The sequence below is a fragment of the Macaca nemestrina genome, chromosome 4 (genome assembly GCF_043159975.1).
Source record: "Macaca nemestrina isolate mMacNem1 chromosome 4, mMacNem.hap1, whole genome shotgun sequence".
Classification (NCBI taxonomy): domain Eukaryota; kingdom Metazoa; phylum Chordata; class Mammalia; order Primates; family Cercopithecidae; genus Macaca; species Macaca nemestrina.
The window spans coordinates 43,518,487-43,531,562 of NC_092128.1; the positions used below are offsets into that span (position 1 = coordinate 43,518,487).

The 13,076-nt window shown below is 35.7% G+C and overlaps 2 long non-coding RNA genes across 2 annotated transcripts in view; one reads left to right on the top strand and one right to left on the bottom strand.

Annotated features, from left to right (window-relative positions):
* Nucleotides 1-3,314, top strand: part of LOC105475755 (uncharacterized) — a 47,193-nt gene extending 43,879 nt beyond the window's left edge. Inside the window, exon 3 of the long non-coding RNA XR_983633.2 lies at nt 2,970-3,314. This is a non-coding gene — a long non-coding RNA (uncharacterized lncRNA). The remainder of the gene's footprint in view (nt 1-2,969) is intronic.
* The window catches only part of LOC105475749 (uncharacterized), a 50,922-nt gene that overhangs the window by 5,323 nt on the left and 32,523 nt on the right, over nt 1-13,076 (bottom strand). Inside the window, exon 4 of the long non-coding RNA XR_983626.3 lies at nt 2,127-2,284. This is a non-coding gene — a long non-coding RNA (uncharacterized lncRNA). The remainder of the gene's footprint in view (nt 1-2,126; nt 2,285-13,076) is intronic.

Genomic DNA, 13,076 nt, shown 5'->3' on the forward strand with positions numbered 1-13,076 from the left:
TACTACCAGTATTATGCATTAGTCTGCTGAAAGCAATGGAAGTGTGATTAAGAAAAAATCTTGTTATCAGTTGAAGGTCTCTGAGTTTCTCTGGCTGCTTCCACTTTTTTCTTCACAATGAGAAAGGAGAAAATGTACAAGCAGCTCTTAGGAAGTTTGCTCTCCTCATCTAAAGTTAGTGTTGTAGGTGATGCACACTTGCATCTGAAGGCTTTTACAGTTATCAAATCTTGTATATGTATGGCATTTCTTCTACCTTCAGCAATCATCTGACCTTGTTTGCAGTTTTTCTGTCTCAAGGTAAGTCTGAGAACAAAATGGAATTTAAGTGCTGCTCAGATTGGTAGACTATTGCATAGCTAACCTATCTCTAAAAACAATCCACACAAATTTAAAGCAGAAATGAAGCCTATTGCTGCTGTTAAGCTAAAAGTCTATTCAGAATCCCTAGGTGGCATGGAAAGCATTTAGACTCATTTCATTCACATGTCAGGTAAAGACTTTCATTTCGCAGTGAGATGAATGCTGAATAATGGATCTTTTGAATAATGTAATTAAGAATTCATTAGAGGGGACTTAAAAAATGACAGAATGCAATGTGTGTGTGTACTCCCTACACTAAACTCTCAAAATGTATCATAGGGTTGATGATTTTTAAAAATCAGCAGAGAACCAATTAGAAAAATACTGATTTCATTTACAAAATTCTGACATTAAAATTCAATGAGGAACAAATATACATTTGAATTTATTAAAAACTATGTTAAATCATGATTAAAGATCATTTATATTATTTTAAAATGTACTCATAATATGACAAAGGACTTAACCAACACTTTTTCTGAAAAGATCTCTTAGTGTTCACCATGCGAACCTCATGATATTGAAAATATTCACTTTGTTCTTGGATATCTGATCGAACGAGAAATGGCAAACTTCCCTTTTAATTCCTAGCTGTATTTTAATTTAAGTGATGAAAAGGTTTAAAAGAGACACAAATGTGGCAACAGCAGGTTAGCGATTTGCCTGTTAACAAAAGCAGGTATTGCTGTTATCTTGTATTGCTGTAATTTACACAAGAGGAAGACATGAAGAATCATGGTTTCGTCAGTGAGCAGACGTACTAATACTCCTACCATCCCCATGTTCCCATAGCCTCTCTTGTAACATGCTGCTTGCATGCTATGGAAAGAAGCCACTTGATGAAGAAGCAGCAGAAGTTTGTGGATATCAGAGTTTAGTGAGTGAGGATCTAGGAGAATCTCTTATAGAAGCAATGGTAGAATTGTTACCATTTTTCTTGGTAAAAGGGACATTTTACTAAATCTTAGAAATGTTTTTTCCTAGGTGGGGTGTGGTGGCTCATGCCTGTAATCCCAGCACTTTGAGAGGCCGAGGCAGGCGGATCATTTGAGGTCAGGAGTTTGAGACCAACTTGAGCAGCATGATGAAACCCTGTCTCCCCTAAAAATACAAAAATTAGCCAGGCGTGCTGGTACATGTCTATAATCCCAGCTACTCGGGAGGCTGAGGCATAAGAATCCCTTGAACCAGGGAAGTAGAGGTAGCAGTAAGCAGAGATCACGCCACTGCACTCCAGCCTGGGCAACAGAGCAAGACTGGGAAAAAACAAACAAAAAAAAAAGCATTTTCTTAGCATTTATAATAATCTATTTTTGTCCATGGAAAGGAACCACATTCAGTAAATTACTCTTGCATTTTTTTTCTCTTAGCATGTTACAAGCCATGATTATCTGTAGCATAAAATCTATTTTTTATCAGTTTTTTTCCCAAAAGCCAAGAAATTGATGGAATATAATTAATTAATTTGCTTTCATTGTGCAAAAATGTGGGCTCTATTGAGTTATTGATTCAATTGTGAATATATGACCTAAACATTTTATTTCACTTTGTTAAGACTAGATTGAAACAAATAATTAATTAACCAAAAATAGTTGCTTCTGAGTCTTGAGCAACTACACAGAACTGACTTATAAACTGAGCCTGATTTCCCATTCTCTTTTGAGAATTCTGGCCCAAAAGAGCTAGACTCTTAAATGCACACTTTTAATAAAGTAAGTAATCTACTTTTTCCCCTTTAAAATTTAAAAATAAAAGAGCCATACCTCTTCGGATGGAATTATTCATCCAGACGCAACATTGGAAGGAAGATTTTAGTGCTGATTGAGTTCTCAAGGCTTTCATTTCTTTTTTTTTTTTTTTTTTTTTTGAAGATCATTTCTGTCTTTAAAGATAACTCCTAGCTAATTGGAAACAGTATGATCTGATGGAATGAACAAAGGATAAAGGATTGAAAATGTTGAGGTCTAATACCTACCATGTCAGTGACCACTGCTATGTGTTCCAACTACATTGCATAGCCCCTCAGTCTTCATTTTGCTTTCTGCAAGATGTGGAATTTCTCATTTCACACTATAAGTGTGCTAGTGAACACAGGAAGGGTGGATGAAAAACATTACCGTCTCTGACAATCTTAATATAGCAGTGTTATTATTTATGAGATAAAGCTAAATTTATGTCCTTGAAGTATATGTACATGGGAGGAACACAAAATAAACACACTTGTTAGCATCAACTGACAAGTACAACGTAATACAGCCTGAACTTAGCACATCAATGTTGAAGAAATCCAATGTAGGAAGTGATCAGAGTTGAGTTGCATTGATTTAATACATTTTCCAGGAAGAAAGGCATGTTTTAGCGAGGTTTTTTAAAAAATTAAAAGTAATCTTTAGGTTTTGAAGTGAGACAGCCTTCAGATATTCTTTTGAAGGATGGTCTCTATGGAAGACATACTCTAAGGTGACCCACAAGGAGCCTTGAATAATGACCCCTCCTTGAGTGCAGGTGAAACCTATTACTTGCTTCTAAACCATAGAATATGGTAAAGGTGATAAGATGTCAATTTCTGTGACTTTGTTTTGTTATGTAATACTTTGCCTTAACAGACTGGAGGCAGAGAGATTCTCTTTTTGGCTGTGAAGAAGCAAACAGCCATATTACATACTACTCATGGAGAGGGCCACCAGGCAGGAAGTTTTCTGGGGCCTGAGGTCATCAGTCATATATCTACAAGGAAATAAACTCTTTCAACAAGCTCAAGTAAACTTGGAAGCACGTTCTTTTCCAGTGGAGCTTCCAGGTCAGGACACAGGTAATCCATGCCAGGACTCATGATTCATGGAACTGTGTGATAAAACTATGTGTTGCTTTAAACCATTAAGTTTGGGGTAAGTTGTTATTCTGAAAAATAAAATGAATAATATAATCTAATATCTTCTTATTATGGAATGCTATCAGTAAAATAATTTTACTTTGCATTTCAATATGCTTTATTTCTAAATTGTATATATAATTACTGTAAATACGCAGATTGTCATTGAAGTTTCATTTCCTTCTTAGTTTATTACACAACAATAAAAATACATAAAAATTATTATCTTTTTCTCCTGCCTACCCAATGAATTACCTCTACCACACTTAGGGTTTCTGCAAACACTTTAGAGAACTGGTGCTTGAATCTGGGGTTTTGCTGGTTGTAGATCAAGTATTTGTGTACAGTAAGTTTAATTTTACTTCAAAAAATGCCTTGCTTATTACAATCTACATATTGTTACTATTTCTACCAAGTGCCAGATGTCCAGCAGCAGCTGACCTTCACTGGACCCCATGAAAGACTCAAAAGTGTGGAAGAGAATAGTAGTGGAACACTGTGGGAAGGGGCAGAGGTGAAGACAACATCACCCTGGGTCTAGTTGTGTTTAACCTTCAAGTCAGGCCATAAAAATCTTAAGTTTGCTTTTCAAACAAATAAACAATCCATACTTAATAGTTTTTACCTGCATTCTATCTTTCTAAGGAATACATAGAATATGTATATATATGGGATAGTGCATTTATACACAGTCTTGGTACATTCTACCCCCGCTTCCTTACATTTTGCCCTCTTTTTTAATTTAGAATTTTATGAGTGAGGTCAAATTGACCAGATTCTAGATGGTCAGGACACTATATGTATTTTATAGGGAGCAACTGGAAAAAGCTATTTTACTTAAAATTTGGGACAGTCACATCACTTATTCCCTTCTGTGATAAGTACAAAGTAGATTTCAAGTTGGATATTTAAAAATCAATGACTGTTAACAGACTTTATCTTCTATTACCAACCATTGGGGGACTAAAGTTGAGGAAGTCCTGGGGATAAGTAGATAATTGTCATTTACTCAGTAATTACTGCACATAAAGTGTGAGGATGGAAAATTGACCTAGGTTACATCTTTTAATCCTTACACTAGCTCTCTCAGGTTCAGTAGAGAAGAGTGATTTAAAGCACTACTTCAGAATCAGAATGTTGGGTTCTTATGCCCACTCTACCACTTTACATAACTTTGGCACATAAAGTGTATATACTTGTTCTCTGCTCCAGGCTTCTAAATCAGTCATTCATTCAACAAGTACATATTAGTACATTCTATGAGCCACTTATTCTTTCAGGCACTGGGAATTTAAGAGTGAAAAAAATAGTCTAAATCCCACCTGGAGGTCATGCTCTAGGGGGAAGGATTGAGATGATGGTAAATAAACAAACAGATACATGAAATGTTAGGTGGTAGCAAGTGCTCTAAAGAAAAGTAAAGCATAATAATTTGAATGGAGAAAAACAGGAGGAGGGTGCTATTTCTGCAGAATGGTCAGCAAAAACCTCTCTGAGAAGGAAGGTGTCCTTTGAGCAGAGATTGAAAGCATGTATAGACAGATGCATGCATATATCTGGAGGAAGAAATTTCAAAAAGGGAGAAGAAGAAGTCCCAGGGCCCAAAGAAGAGAACGTACGTGCTTTGGAGAGAGTCAGAAGGCCAATGTGGCTAGAGTAGAATGAGTCAGAAAGAGACTGGGAAGAAATACTCCCAGAGAGGTTGCAGGGACAAGATCATGTTTGGCCTTACAGGATGAATGGAGCTGAAGGTTACTAGAAGTTTTTGGAAATTCTAATATGATACCATCTTTCTTACCCTTTAAAAAGAATTCTTCTTGCTAGTGTGTAAACAATACATTGCAGAGAACAAGAATGGGAATAGGGAGACCAGTTAGAAGGTCATTGCAATAATTCAGATGAGAGATGATGTTGGGTTTGACTACAGTAGGATTCCAAGTGTATTTTGAAGGTACAGCCAATTGCATTTGCTGATGGATTGGAATAAAATGTAAGAAAAAGATGTGAATAATGATACTCAGATTTTGGTAAATGGAAAAGTTGAATTGTTATTGACTGGGTTGGAGGAAACCAGAATTAGAAAAACTTGGAGAACATATAAATAATTTTGTTTTGACCATGACAAAATCTTAGATGCTATCAAACATCTAAAGAGAGATATTAAGTGGGAGGTGAATACACAAAGTTCAGAGAAGTGGATGGGTTGTCCTGGTGCTTAGTCATACTTAAAACCATAGTAAGAGGTGCAATTACAAAGAGAAGATTATCTTTATCAGGAGAACATGTCTTCCCTACCTTCTCCCTAGTCTTATTTACATGGTAGTGTGTTGACTATTTTGAGTCTATATTAATGTTTTCCATTTTAATAAAAGTCCAGGAGATACGCCAATACAAAAGAAAAAGATTTGTTCAAACATTATCTCCCAAATATACAAAAATAATACATTACTCAGTCCAGAGGGCTGATTTAACTTTAAATTATCTAACTTATAGACTGAGAGAATTAAATATCATCAGTAAAAATAAATATATTCATGTACAAGTATTTTTGGCATGTATTTCTGGTTTTTGGTCTCTCTTTGTTATATGATGAATTCTTTTTCTTGTATTTTTCAATATCCCCTCTGCTTATTTTTTCTAATGTTCCTTCCTTTTGCCTGTGCCATTTTATTTACTTTATATACTTTACTTTGCATTTTCTCTTCAATTTTCTTTAGCGTTCAATCCAATCCACATTTAGACTCTCAAATGATTTCATGCCCTTAGCACTTCCTTCTCTGTCATCTTTTCTGTTCAGTTTTGACCCTCAGTAGCTGGTGATATTTAGCTTGGAGAAGGGCAGAACAAAGTTGTGACTTAAATGCTCTCAATTTACTCCACAAGCATTTGTGGAATATGGCTCTTAGATAGCATAAGTTTAAGATAGGTATCACTTATTTACTGTCTTTTTAAAGATTCAAGTCTAGTTGGAAAAACATAATGTTCCCAGAAGAAAAAAAAATCAGTGTGGAAATAATGGTAATTTTTTCTATTAAAAGTTATGCACACAAATATAGAAGTACAAATGAGTAGTTGAGTACTGTAACGGGGTAATGTTTAAGAAAGGTTTACATTGTCTTAATATATTTCCCATTACCTTAAATTGTGGGAAGGTATACATGTGTGACATTGAAAATATTTCACAAGAGTGGAGGCAGGGGCACCAACCAATCTGACTTTCATTGGGTGTCCTTGTAAAATGCAAATTAAAACCATCATGAGATACCATTACACATCTATCAGAATGGCTATTTTTTTTAAATTTATTTATTATTATTATACTTTAAGTTGTAGGGTACATGTGCATAACGTGCAGGTTTGTTACATATGTATACTTGTGCCATGTTGGTGTGCTGCACCCATCAACTCATCATTTACATCAGGTATAACTCCCAATGCAATCCCCCCCTCCCCCCTCCCCATGATAGGCCCCGGTGTGTGATGTTCCCCTTCCTGAGTCCAAGTGATCTCATTGTTCAGTTCCCACCTATGAGTGAGAACATGTGGTGTTTGGTTTTCTGTTCTTGTGATAGTTTGCTAAGAATGATGGTTTCCAGCTGCATCCATGTCCCTACAAAGGACACAAACTCATCCTTTTTTATGGCTGCATAGTATTCCATGGTGTATATGTGCCACATTTTCTTAATCCAATCTGTCACTGATGGACATTTGGGTTGATTCCAAGTCTTTGCTATTGTGAATAGTGCTGCAATAAACATACGTGAGCATGTGTCTTTATAGCAGCATAATTTATAATCCTTTGGGTATATACCCAGTAATGGGATGGCTGGGTCATATGGTACATCTAGTTCTAGAATGGCTATTTTTAAAAGTGTTGTTGAGAACATGGAACTGAAATTCTCATATATTGCTGGTGGAAATGAAAAATTGTACAGTCACTTTGGAAAGCAGTTCTGCCAATACAGTTAAACCTATCTTTATGATACAATCTGGCAAGTACCGTCCTATGTATTTACCAAGATAAAAGAAAATTGTGTTTACATAAATACTTGTAAGTAAAAGTTTATAGTACCTTTATTCATAATTGCTTCAGACTGGGAAAAAAAAAACAAAATATCTCTCGATTGGACAAATTGTCATATATCCATACATTGAAATATCAAAAAAGAAATAATAAAGAGTTATTGATACACGAAATGGCTTGGATGAATGTTATCATTATACTTAGGGAAAGAAACCAAATTAGAATATTTGTATGTAATAGGTGATGATTCCTTGCTATGACATTCCAAAAAACAAAACTATAGCAAAAACATCAGCAAAATTACAACAAAAACATTAGTAATTGCCAACGGCTATGGGTGTGGTAAGGGGTTGATTACAAATAGACATGAAAAAATTGGAGGGATGATGAAACTGATCTATATTTTGCTTTTGGTATTTGTTACATGACAATATATGTAAAGATTCATGGAACTATACACTATAAAAAGAAACTTTTATTTTATGTTAAATTATACTCCATTAAATGTGGCTTTAAATTTTTTTAATGAAAAAGAGACAGAAAGGAAAACAAAATCTGTTTCCTGAATATGATAATCCGGTGTTTTGAAACTGAGTTTAAGTTTGAATAGTCTATCAAAGAGAGTAATACATCATGTGCCCTGAAATTAATTCTATTTCATTTTCACTGTTAACAGAAAGTCTTCATTTCATGAAGTAGATAGTTTTAGGAGAAATTCACCTATGGGAGGGAGAAAAGACAAGGACATCTGCCTAAATATACTGATATTCCTAAACACGGAAGGACATAAGATTAAGCTATGCTAAAAGCTATACCATGTATTGAGTACCTTCCTCATGTAAAGTGTTTCATATATAATCTCAAATATTGTATAACATTTCTACAAGGTGGATGCCAATTTTATTATTTCTTGCTTACTGATGGGCAAACAGTTTCAGATAATTTAAGCATTTTGTTTAGAATATGGCTGAGCCAGATTCCAAACACAGATTATTCTGACTCCACAGTTTATATTTTCTCTCTGACACTATCCTGTCTCCTAAATCATTCTCATGAATGTCTTCTCAATGAGAGAATAGTCTAAGTTTGAATTATTCTGTATTTTGGCTAGAGATATAAAATACTGAATTCCTCTTGTCGAAAACTTAGACTGCTTCATAAAATATTTCCCACTTATCCAGCTATTCAAAGGATGCATCATTTAATTCCGGACTAATCTTACACTGCTCCCTCCTTTGCACCTGTGCTGAAAATAATACTGTTTCTGGTCTTCTCTTAGGGTCTTTGCCAGCCATTTCAGATCTTTCCTAAGATCTTAGTATGGACAGTGGAATTTTTTAACAAATTGTTATATAACTCAGGATAATTACACAATTAATTCAGATATATCTCTTATGTACTCTGGCAATGTAGTCCTTTAAACATAGTCATCTAAAGACTATGTGTTGGGTCAGGTGCAGTGGCTCACACCTGTAATCCCAGCACTTTGGGAGGCTGGGGTGGGAAGATTACTTGAGGCCAGGAGTTTGGGACCAGCCTGGCCAACGTGGCAAAACCCTGTCTCTACTAAAAATACAAAAATTAGCCAGGTGTGGTTACACACACCTGTAGTCCCAGCTACTTGGGAGGCTGAGGCACGAGGATCACTTGAGCCCCAGAGGTGGAGGTTGCAGTGAGCCAAGATTGTGCCACTGCACTCCAGCCTGGGTGATAAGGAAGAAAGAAAGATTATGTGTCCTCTAAATAACTGTACGTTCTTTAAAGAGAAAATTTATCTCTTATTTTCTGGTATACCTTATGACATTAACTCAAAATCCTCCTAAATAAGAGATATTTAATAAACATTTTTGAAGAAATAAAGGAAGAAAGGAAGGAATGAAAATGATAATGGAGAATACATTAAAAATGTTTGGAGTTGGATGGACCTACATCCAAGTTCCGGCTTTCTCATTTACTAGTTTGTTAACTTTGACTTCATTATTTAACCGTGCTGAGACTCACTTTCCTCTCCTATAAAGTGAGGCTAATCATAGCACCTATCTATTGTGAATTATTGTGAGGACTAAATGGGGAAAAATTGTAAAGTGCTTATTAGCACAGTTCCAAACATAGTAAGTGTTTGAGGTACAATATTTATTAATAATGTTAGTATAAATTCTATTATTCTATTCTATATTGTTTCATTAATAAAAACTATAAATTAATGATAATACTTAGGTGATTTCTAAATTTCCTTTACTTTTAAAATTCTCCTTTTGAATTCTAACACTGATACATAATTTAAAGAATATGGCTATATGAGTAGAATGATTTAGTCCAGTTTTAAGTTATTTTGCTTGGCCTGAAGGGAAATGTGGTTATAAGAGAAAGGATAAGTTGGGGTGGCCGCTCTGGATATTTCATCTATATCCATAACCATATCTGCTATTCTCATGTTTGTGTAGTAGACATCATTTGAAAATGATTAATTTGATATAAACATAACATTGAAAACTCCATAAGAATAAGTGACATAAAATTAATCTGTGATTCCTAAGGTTAATAATTGGTGGCTCTAAGTATGGCTCAAGCATAAGCTAAATCAACCCCTGGATTTATGCCTATTAAGTTAGTGTTAGAGAAGTGGGTCTATCTGGGACCAATTTTCAAGAGGCCCTAAAGAGTTTCTTAAGGAGAGAACTTGTTCTGATGGAAAGGAAAGCCTGCAAGCAAGCTTTTGCCAGACACAAGGTTTCTGTGTCCAAAAGCATAAGCTATTTCTGAGCAAGCATTGTAAATATCCTTTGGATTAGCCCCTCAATTTAATCAATAAATCTGAGTCCCTCTGAGGAATCAGGGATGGAAGCAGAGTGGCTGTAATTAACAATAGAAAGAATTATCTCTTACAAGAGAAAACACCTCTAAGTTTCATTGCAGTGAAGTCTTGAGACAATTCCGTTTCATTTTGTGTTCTCCAATTTTTTTTTTTTTTTTTTTCAAATCAGCAGCAGTTGGGCTGCTAAATGAGAATGGCTGGCCATGGCTGGTGGAGATTAGAAAATTTGAGGAGCAAAGTGCTGTGTATGTCATGTGATGAATGGAAGATCGGCCTCTGAGTTTCACAGAAGAGGTTCTCTTGGGACTCCATCCTTAAGAAAGGGGGCACTTTGTCAAGGGGCTTAGAGAGAAAATATAAACCAAACACAATTCCACACTGTACATTAAGAGTTTTATTTAAAAGGATGGTATTACGTTACCAGTGAACTTCCCTACATGCAAAAGTGGCATTACTTTTTAATATTTGAGCAACATCCCCTTCTAAAGTGCACTAGTTTTGATTTTCCTTGTAACCAGTGAAATTTTCCTTGTCGTTAGAATGATTTCTATAACCATGGAACAAAGAGTAATTTAGCCCATGCAAGTTGTGACTTTGAACATTTTGCACATCAACCAACTCTTCTAACTGGTCACAGTCAGAGCAATGATGGAACCAAACCAAACCAAACAAAACAAACCAAAAAACCAAAAAACAAAAACAAAGACAGTGCTTGAAAGTTGCTGTGAGAAACTAGTAATCTTATATAGTTGGGTGTTCATTCCATCTGTACAGGAAAAGCAAGGAGACAAAATATTGGTTAAAAAAAAAAAAAAAAAGCCTAAAGCTAGTAATTAGGAGCAGCGGAAAGCAATGACACATTTAGATTATTGCACTTCACTTTGTATTGGTATCAGCTTCTGAATATTTCAGCAGCATTCATTTACATACCCACTGAGGATTGCTGAGCAGAAATTACCCTTTGTTCTCAGGGATAGAATTCAGTGGGGTTACAAGTTTTATCTAGACTTTGGCCCCTTCAAATAGAAAGAGCTTTGTGATAATGTATTGAATAATATGTAATCTTCACTTTTGTTAAGTAAAACCACAGGATTTTCCTTTCCTACATAATCATTTGTAAGTGTTTATGTCGTGAGAATCAAAAATGTGTCTATTGTGAAGATATGCTTTGATGAGACCCTTCTAAAAGTAGTTGTGAAATGTAATGTGTGACACCTGGATTTTAATACTTGTCCTACCCATCTCTCCTAGTCGTCTCCCAGTACCACCTACCACTCCAGCTCAGAGAAGGCAAGAGTTTTTCCAAAGGTCACACAGTTAGTAACTGAGAAACAGTAACTCAGGTCTCTCTAAGCCCACAATACAGTCTCATTTCTCAGGCTGGTCAGACAGACTCAACTAAGAGCTCCCAAATTAAGTCCAGGGTCTAAGGTAAGTCATTCTTATGAGACTAAATGAGTATTACCTGCAAAGTACATGATCTGATGGGTGCTAAGAACAATCTAGGCCTTGAACACAGCTATTTGAATAGGAAAAAAAAAAAAAAACCAGAAAGCACGTTTTTAACTTCATACACAGATACTAAATAAAACTGAGTTGATAAAGAATGGAAAAGTCTGAATAGAGAGGGAGAATATTTCCCCAAAGAACTTTCTAAACCACCAAAGTGTCTTTTTCAAGTCATGTTCTTATCTGTTTCCACCCTTGCTCCACAGTCTCCTCAAAGACCCTTTGCCAGGTAAGTTTAGATGTATTATAAACATACTCTTGTGAACAAGAGCCATAATTCTCCTCCACGCGGGGCCCTGCTGCTGATGACAATCAGCCCCAGGTAGCCTTTCACTTACCAATCCCTGTTGGCTCCAAAATAAGTTTTGAAAAAAGTGAATCAGAGCTGAGGATCCAAATGATAAGTAAAATGAAGGAATGCTTGTGTTTTCACAGCTTGTGTTTTTGAGGTGGTCAAAAGTCACGGAGCTGACCCACCCCCGAGAGCCCTCATCATTGCATTCATCTATTAACAACCATTCCTGTTTGAGTTCAGGCTGCTAACCTTTTCTCCAGAGTCATGTTTGAAGATTAGCCTTGTAGTCAGGCTAATAGCAATTCCTCCAAAATAAACCACAACCTATATTTCCCTGTTATTCTGTTTTAAAGTTTAACATCCTTAGAGTTTACATCAGAAGTACCTATTAAATGAACACAGTAGAAACAGTATACATTATTTTTAAAGAAGATGTGAGTTGGAAAGAAATGATTTTCCCCAGGATGAAGGCTGACACCAGAATTAAGTTAAAAAAAATTAAAGCCGTCTAGTATCAAGTCAGGATAGCTAGAATTTACTCAGGACACCTTGGTCAAATCTCTACTCAGTACCCTGAACCATTACCCCAAGCAATATGCTAGGCTCTGGGCTATGTTAGACTCTTTCAGACTTTCAGAAATTTTTTCTTCTTGTTGAGTAGAAAATATGAGTGTGTAGAGAACAGCCATACAGAACAGTGGGAGCAACAAATGAGTTGAACATGTAACAAAGAACTCAGAAAAGAAAGAGGCTGTTTTGTTTGGATGCCAGGGAAAGTTTCATAGAGAGGTAGCACAGAATGGAACTTTAGTGAGTGGATATTTCCATTTTAAAACACTTAGCAAACAGTTCTATTTTGTGTGTTCAGTATTTCAAAGATACATACTGGGTGTTGTGCAGGACCACAAAATTAAGTATTGATGTTTGGGAAACCCTGCTTTGAAAACATAAAGAACCATGGAGGAAAGCCTACATGAGCTTGGCGGAGTTGGCAAAAGTTTCAAAGTAGAAGTGTTGTTTGTGAGGAATCCTGTAAGGTTGGTATACCTCCAGCAAGTGGGCAAGAATGCAAAAATTAAGCCACTTTAACATTGAATGTAATAGACTAAGTTTATGAACTAAACCTATGCTTAAGAGGAAACTTAGATACTGTGTCATCCATTCACTGGAGGACAAGTTAAAATCATCTCTTACTTTC